Here is a 7,524-nt window from a genome sequence, read left to right as displayed (position 1 = left end):
TGGTGGTTTTATGTTGTTACTTTAATAGCTTTATTGAGGTATAATTAACATTTAATAAACTGCACATTTTTAATGTGTACAGTTTGATGAGTTTTGATATATGTACATAGCCATGAAATCATTACCACAGCAAGATAATAAATATACCCATCACTAACCCACCTCATCCCATCCCCAGGCAACCGCTAACCTACTGTCTGCAACTGTAGATTAGTTTGCATTTTCTGGGATTTTATACAAATGGAACCATATAGTATGTACTCTTTTTTTGGTCTGGCTTCTTTCATTCAACATAATATTTCCATGTTGTTATATGTATCAATATTTCATTCATTTTTATTGCTGAGTAGGGTTCCATTTTATGGACATACCACACTTTGTTTCCGCAATCATCTGTTGATGGACATATGGGTTGTTTTCAGTTTGGGGCTGTTGCAAATAAAGCTGCTGTGCACATTCATGTACAGATCTTCACATGGGTATATGATTTCATTTCTCCTGGATAAATACCTAGGAGTGGGATGGCTGGATGGTAGGTGAATGTTGAACTTTTTAAGAAATTGCCAAACTGTTTTCCAAAGTGGCTATATAGTTATACATTCCCCAATGGTAGGTATGCAAAGCTTCCCAGGTGATTCTGACAGCTGGGACTGAGACCCTGCAGTACAGCAAGAGGTGCGAGTTGAGGCGAAGGGCTGGCAAGTGTTGACCAGGAGCCCCCAAGGGTCTGGGAGTACCCAGCTCATGCCTGCTGTAGACTTAGCATCATCCTCAACCCAGGACATACACTGCAGCCTCCTGGGAGCCTTTTGAAAATGCAGTGTATCCCCCTGCTTCACTTGACTAGCCTAAAAAATAAAAAAATAAAGAAAGAAAATGCAATATCTGCTCCTTTTTCCCCTCAGAGAGTCTGATAAAATTGCTCTGGAGGTGGCACTGCGGAGGGGGTTCTGTTTCAGGCATCACAATTTATTTATTTATTTGAGACAGAGTCTCACTTTGTTGGCCAGGCTAGAGTGAGTGCAGTGGCGTCAGCCTAGCTCACAGGAACCTCAAACTCCTGGGCTCAAGCAATCCTCCTGCCTCAGCCTCCTGAGTAGCTGGGACTACAGGCATGAGCCACCACGCCTGGCTAATTTTTTGTTTCAATTTTTAGTTGACCAGCTAATTTTTTTTCTCTATTTTTAGTAGAGACAGTGGAGGTCTCGTTCTTGCTCAGGCTAGTCTCGAACTCCTGATCTCGAGCTATCCTCCCACCATGGCCTCCCAGAGTGCTAGGATTACAGGCGTGAGCCGTCGCACCCGGCTGGCACCACAATTTATTAACAGCTCGCCACAGGGTTCTAGAGCCCAGAAGGACCAACTGTCCTGGTTTATTCAGGACTGAGGAGTTTCCAGTGCCATGAAACTCTCAGTGATAAAACTGGAAAAATCCCAGGTAAACTGGAACACTGGGTCACCCTGTTTGTGGACCACCAGCATAAAGAGCTTGGACTTTGGCATCAGGTTCATTGGTCAATCTGCCTGTCAACCTTGGAATTACAGCTCAGGGTTAGTGTGCCTGCGTGTGTGTGTGCTGGAGTGGAGGAGGGGATTGTATAAAAGGGAAAGTGAGGCGACATGAGTGGCCAGAGCAGACTAGGAGCTGGTTTCCTCTGTTCATTTTCTGTTTCAACCAGGGACAGGTCAGAGAGCTAGGGGTTTTGGTTGCTATTAAAAAGGAAGAAAAAAATAAAAAGGGCAATTTTTGTGAGAAAATGTATAGTGAGGCAGTGTACTGTAGTGACCTTTGGAATCAGACTGCCTCATTTCAAATCGTAGTCTTACCACTGACCATTAATAACTGTGTCCCATGGGGCAAAATGCCTAAATTTCCTGGCTCAGTTTCCTTGTGGATATAATGGGGATAATATATCTACCTTGAAGGGTTGTCTTGAGGACTGAATGAACTAAAGCTCTTAAAATGGTGCCAGGCATGTACTTAGTGTTTGCTATTATTATCTTAATAGTCGTGTTAAAACGAGAAGGGAAAACTCAGTGACTAAATATAATCTCTGTACCTCTGTCTGTAGGCTGTCCTGCTTGGTTTCCTACTGAAAGATTGTTTTTAGGGGTAACATTTCAGATTTTGTGTTGTGTCTTTTTTTTTTTTTTGAGACAGAGTCTCACTCTCTTGCCTGGGCTAGAGTGCTGTGGCGTCAGCCTAGCTCACAGCAACCTCAAACTCCTGGGCTCAAGTGATCCTCCTGCCTTAGCTTCCCGGGTAGCTGGGACTACAGGCACATGCCACCATGCCCAGCTAATTTTTTCTATTTTTAGTTGTTTGGCTAATTTCTTTCTCTTTTTAGTAGAGACGGGGTCTCACTCTTGCTCAGGCTGGTCTCGAACTCCTCAGCTCAAGCAATCCTCCTGCCTCAGCCTCCCAGAGTGCTAGGATTACAGGCATGTGCCACCGCGCCCAGCTTTTGTGTTGTGTCTTTTAAAAACTGTAGACTCCTGGTTCTATGTGGCAATGTAGGATGAAAAAAGGTTATTTATTATATATTTAATGTTCTTATGCAAATCATAAGGGAGACATAAGTCGGGAGCCTGATAATTTTATTTTCATCAAGTTGTTTTATTGGTGAGTTGCCTTTTTTTTTTTTTTTAAGCAGAACACGGACTAATCGTGACAACATATTAGTTTTTGTGTTAGGTAGGGCTCAGGGGCTGGTTTTTAGCTTTGCAACCATGATTTAACAGGTACATAGAGCTCTGTGGAACTCAAGTCTCAAAAGTGACATCTTAGTCTTTGCAAAATGGCAACATGCAATGTCTGAGATAGTACCAGATCTACTCAGAAGGTGTGCCCAGCCTTTCCTCATTCTTCATTGGCCTAAAAAAGCAAAAATGCTGAAAAGATGTAAAAACACTAATTGAAATCCATTTTATAAAAGACGAAATTGTAGGAAATACCAAGGGAGTGGCCACAGTGCAAAGGATGGCAAGACGAGGTCGGGATGATGGTCTCTGGTACTCCCTTTACAGTCTTCATTAAAAACTATTTTTTAAAAATTCTTAACTAGTTTAAGTCTCACAAGAAGTTGTAAAATAGTTCAGAGAGTTCCATGTACCGTTTCTCCAGCTTTTCCCAATGCTACTATTTCATAACTGCAGAATCAGGAAATTAACATTGGTAGAATGCTGTGAACTCATGGATTTCACCAGTTTTTATGCACTCTCTCTTTTTCCTTCTGTTTCATTTTTGAGGCTACTTCTGAATTTCAGAACATCATAGTACAACCTGAACCAAAATTTAGCTCCCATCACACTAAGTCATTTAAGCTTTAATTAGTTAGGTCCACCAAACCGAATCCCAGAACAAAATTTATGAACACCAATACTTTTTGAGCTTCCAAATTATTTGTATGAAGGATGACCTTGGTTGATATCCTGTTTACACAGTTTACAGGAAGGAGTCAAGGACCCTTTCCCAAGAGGCTTCCCCATTCACTAGCTGTGTGATCTTGAGCAAATTACTTGATCTCTCCAAACTTTGATTTTCTCACTTATAAAATGGAGATAACAATCTTACATTCCTCATAGAGTTTGTGTGAGGATTAAATTAGAAAAGATGTGAAATACATGATCAGTAATGTTATTAGTTTACTACTATACTACCATCACCACCAGCAGCACCACTGCCACCATCAGGGGAATCCATGTCCCATTTCTTGATGTCACAGCAGTGCAGGTATGGCTTAGAGCTGGGGGTCTGTCCCAGGTGGGGGCTGGAAGTCTTCACTCTCCTGGCAGATGGCAGATGGCGAGGTAGAAGGGTGTATTTTCTCATGGCTGGGATGATGGCCAGGTGACATACAATCCTGTCTTCCCTGAGAATGCATTTCCCAAAACACTACTGTATTGATATTAGACTTCGGATGCATAATGAGATATACGGGCTTTTACGGGTAGTCCTGCAGCCTAATCACTCTTGACATTACATTTAAATGGAAGACTATATTAGCTTCCAAATGAAACATTTGGAGCACAGCCCATAGAGTAGAGATTGCTTATAGAAGAAAGACAGATAATTACTCATATATTATTTTTGAAACTAAGACATCCACTTTGCCCTGATACCCTTTATAAGCAGAAATACATTTAAAAGTAAACATGGTAAGAGTTGTCGGTATCGAATGTTGGTCATTTCCCAGTGATAGCAAAGTTCTCATTTTTGGACTTATGGGATACATTATTTCACATAGTTTTACGTGAATTAATATAGTATTGCTGGTCATTGCATGTCTGCTGCATTGGCCAGAATCAGCGGTGCATTGGAGCTACTTGCACAGGCTCATGAGGGTCTATGGTGTCTTTTCCCAGCTCTGTGTGCATGCTGCTGCTGCAGGGCATCAGCCATGGTGGGTGTATTTATGTCACAGAAATTTGCAAACACTTTCCTTCTCACCTCCCAACAACCCCGGTTGTTTCACATTTACAAGCACACCATTGGCTCCCTCATATATATATATATATATTTTTTTTTTTTTTTTGAGACAGAGTCTTGCTGTGTTGCTCAGGCTAGAGTGCTATGGCATCAGCCTAGCTCACAGCAACCTCAAACTCCTGGGCTCAAGCAATCCTCCTGCCCCAGCCTCCCAAGTAGTTGGTGTTACAAGTACGTGCCACGATGCCCGGCTAATTTTTTCTATTTTTACTAGAGATGGGGTCTTTCTCTTGCTCAGTCTGGTCTTGTACCTCTGACCTCAAGCCATCCTCCCACCTTGGCCTTCCTTCAGTTTTTTAAATTCAACAAACATTTATTGTGTGCCAACTGTACACCTGACACTATTTAGGAACTGAACAACACTGAACAAGACAGCCCTAGTCCTGCCCCCTTGGAATTTTAAGGGACTCTCTAAAGACAAATTTGGAGTTCAAGTAAACATGAAATATACATGTTTTTGGAATGAAAAAGCCCCAGAATGTCAATGTAACCCATATGGTAATGCACATCAAGCTTTACAGCGCGCAATCTCCATTGGGAAATTTCCCTTATGAAGCAGATTGCTTTTAAAGACAACCCAGGCATTCCATTTTTAACCACCTCCAGGGAAGTGGGTTCCACTTTCCACTGTAATCAATTATGTTTGATCATGTTCACAGTTTTTCTCTGGTCCTGTATCTTTTTAAGCCGCAAAGCCCAGAGCCAAACATTGTACTCTGGTAAACATGAGGGTAAGATCACCTAATGGCTTCCATTAATTTCTTTATGTTTTAGACATCCGGATATTACGCTTACTTAAATTTTCAAAAATACCAAAGCAACACACATAAATTGTAACAAATTAAAGTTTTACAGATGAATTCATAATGAAAAGAGATAAACTTGTGCTTCACCCCACCCTTCACCCTCAAAGATAACTTTCTTTGCTGGGCCTGGTATCTTCGAATCCTGAACCTCTGAGCACTTCATTTGATTTCTCTAGAAAATAACCCGAGAGTTCCCTGCTGGAGGCCTGGTGTGTGTGTGGGGGGGGGGGGGGAGGGGGAGGTTAAGGGGGTTTTGGGGGGCCCAACAATCTCATGTGAGACATTCAAACCCCTTCCCCGTCTCATCACCTTGTTGCACCCCCTCCTCTGTGGCACCTACTGCCTCTGCGAGACCGGGCGGGAAAATGAATTTCTCATTAGTATTCTCCTCAAACCACTTTATAACTTTCTTCTTTCTGCTGAGACAGTTGTCACTCCAAGTCTGCCATTTACCTTGTATGTGTGCGTAAACTTTTAAATTTAAGAGTGCACAGTAAAATGAACATATCTTAAAGTATACAACCTAATAAATATTTCAACAGTGATTAGATTCATTTAAAAAACTCCCAGGTCAAGACACAGAACATTTGCAGCATGCCAGAAATCTCTCATGTGTCCCCCAAAGGTAACAGCTATTCTATGAATCAGTCTGTTTGTATTCATGGCTTTAATTTGCCAAGGTTACTTTGAATGCCAATTCATTAATTAAAATGTTAAACAATGCTGGGCTCAGCGTAGACCTGGCAGGAGCACCCTCAAAGTGCTTAAAGGTGAACATGGCCTTGGAGGCGCCCTCTCTGGGTATATCCCAAGCAGTGTGAGTTGGTCCTCTTCTCAGTGTCGTATGTCTAGTCCACATCAAAATGTTCTCAGTTTACTGAGTTGGACAGAACCAAAAGACTTGTGAAAATTGAAAACAAAAACAAACACACACATCTGATCCTTTCTAATGGAAAAGCCCCAGAATCCCGTGTTGTTTTCCCTCCTCCTTCTCTTCCCTCCGTGGAGCTCTGATTTTGCCCTATTCCAGTAACGTGCCAGAATTGTTACCCTCTCTCGCCCACCCCCCAGCACTGTGTCTGGATTATTCAGGAACATGGAAGAGATTTTTTAGGGGGACAGAAGAGGGTGGTGATAAGATTAGCTAGGAAATCAGTAAGGGAAGTGAAGTGGGTTGAGAGAAAATGAAAATCCTAATATAGACTGTAGAAGCTCCTATTTTAATAGCAGCTTCCACAGGACTTGTTCAAGTTGCACAGGAAGCAAAAGTATTTGTGATGACGCTGTTTGCTTTGATTAAAAATTCACTAAAATAGTTCAAGGCTAAAGGGGAAACCTAGAAAAGTTCCATAATTTTTCAAATGGAGAACCTTCCCAATGCGAATGCCCTCAGATCAGATCTGTGTTTTGCATTGTCAAATAAATGCAACACCTCTGAGCTGTTGGCAGGCGTCCCACGGTGCTTCTGCAATGATGCAGACTTATGTGAGACTGATTTGGTTCTTGAGGCATTCAGCTTTTTTTTTTTTTTTTTTTTGCATCTTCCTCATTTGCTTTTCTAGTTGAATGGCTTATGAAGATGTGATGAATAGAAAATCAACTTATTAAAATACATTCCTGGGAACTTTGCTCAGAAACATGGATACATAAAACCTGCTGCTCTGGAATAGCCCCAACCAGATTGGAAAGCAAGAAATAATCCATTAGGCAAGTAGTTATTGCCTAATGGAAAAAACCAAAAAAGAGACAAATGAGTATGGTAAAATAAATTACAGAAACTGAAGTAAACCAACTAGGAGACAACATAGAATTTTTTTTTTCTTTTTCTTGAGACACAGTCTCGCTCTGTTTCTCGGGCTGGAGTGCCGTGGCGTCAGCCTAGCTCACAGCAACCTCAAACTCCTGGGCTCAAGCGATCCTCCTGCCTCAGCCTCCGGAGTAGCTGGGACTACAGGCATGCTCCACCATGCCCGGCTAGTTTTTCTATGTATATTTTTAGCTGTCCTGCTAATTTCTTTCTATTTTTAGTAGAGATGGGGTCTCACGCTTGCTCAGGCTGGTCTCGAACTCCTGAGCTCAAACGATCCGCCCACCTCGGCCTCCCAGAGTGCTAGGATTACAGGCGTGAGCCACCGCGCCCGGCCGACAGCATAGAATTTTAAAACACCTTTTATGGAAATGCCCACTGTGGCTTAGGAAGAAAAGTCTGCAGGTAGTTTATTGCTACAG

Source organism: Lemur catta, chromosome 11, assembly GCF_020740605.2.
Source record: "Lemur catta isolate mLemCat1 chromosome 11, mLemCat1.pri, whole genome shotgun sequence".
Classification (NCBI taxonomy): domain Eukaryota; kingdom Metazoa; phylum Chordata; class Mammalia; order Primates; family Lemuridae; genus Lemur; species Lemur catta.
This window is presented reverse-complemented; position numbering follows the sequence as displayed.